This window comes from Cibotium barometz, chromosome 27 (genome assembly GCF_041138505.1).
Source record: "Cibotium barometz isolate CiBa-2024 chromosome 27, ASM4113850v1, whole genome shotgun sequence".
In the NCBI taxonomy this organism is placed as follows: Eukaryota; Viridiplantae; Streptophyta; class Polypodiopsida; order Cyatheales; family Cibotiaceae; genus Cibotium; species Cibotium barometz.
This window is the reverse complement of record NC_141072.1, coordinates 35,915,187-35,916,710: the sequence shown is the minus strand read 5'-3', so window position 1 is coordinate 35,916,710 and position 1,524 is coordinate 35,915,187.

Sequence of the window (1,524 nt, the reverse complement as noted above, 5' to 3'; positions counted from 1 at the left end):
AAGCTTGATGGTGGCAAACTGAAGTACACCTCCTATCTTCTCAAATGTAATATCATAGAACTCCACCATTCTCTTTTGCAAGAGCTCCAAGTCCATGAATATATTGTTGTGTTCTTTGTAGAATATGCTGCCACCTTCTCCCTTACACTCTCCTACAATGTGGTATGAGTGACCAACATAGTGAAGGTGTTCTGTGTTTAATTCCTCCCTATGTCTCCAAACTTTTGTAGGTGTTGGAAGTAGCTTTGCTTTAATGCCTTTGGCCTCAAGGAGGGATGACACTGACTTCTGGATGGCACTATAACCCTTACGACTGACTCCACTTGAATCCATGGCGTATTGAATATCCGCACAGCTGAAACTGTATTGTTGGTTACAAATTCATCCACTATATCTCGTTGAACCACCTTGAACTTCTTCTCTTTTATCATTTCTCTTGCCATTCTTGATGTCACATGAATGGTTTTAGTTGCTTTGCTGGATTGAGATTGGGATTAATATTCTCTTTGTTAGGGTGTATGACAACCCTACAAATACAGCACTACTCATTACTACCATAGAGAACATGTAAATCCCAAAGAAGCCTAAGAAATAAAATAATATTAATTGCTAACACAAAAGACATGTGAATGGGAATGCATTCAGTGCAATCTTACCTTATGGCTTGGATTCTCTTCTCCAGGCTTCCAGAACCGAGTCTCAAGTTCTTGATGTTTTTGAGCTTTCTTTTCCGTATGCATCGTCCAATGATTGTGTCTTTTTCTCTATATTTGCGGAGGTCACTTCTTAGTTTATTAATTTGACATTCTTGTTCTTCCAATCTAACTTTCTATGTCTTGCATTCACCAGACAAGCCAAGAAGCTTATTTGCTAAGTGTTGTGAATAATGCCTTTCTCTTTCGTGTATGTAAGAAATTGACTTGCAATATCCTAGTAAGCCTGTGGCGCCATCACCTGCAAAATGTAAGAGAGTTGTGGGATTTGAAAAGGGAGGATGTGAAGCAGTACAAGGGTCAATAGGATAAATGGAGCCATCACACCAAAGGTCTATGTGTTGCTTCCCCAACAACCTTATATGATCTTTAACATCTGATGAGAGCAATAGTTGTCATATTCGAAGGTTTTATTGCATTTGTTTAATTTGTCTAACTAGTTGAATGTCTTCTAAGTTTAAAATTTTGAATTCTCTAGAAATTTCTATCTATATGGAGTAAAATATTTGCCATACTCATACCCATATATAATTTTATATGTGATGACAATATGCACTTTCTAGCATACCCTTTATAAGTAAGGAAATCTTGCATTTCTTAGAATTATCCTTTGGAATCACTATTTTTGAATGAAAGTCTATTGAAATGACAAGATGACTATGAAAGGACTTTGTGGTCAGTGATTACTCATTACATTGAAAGACTACAATGTAGAGCCAATTGATAACACTAAACCAATCACTTTACAAATAAAATATAAAAAACCTATCTAGTCCTTCCTTGTAAACATGTGTTCTTGTTTCCCTATTAC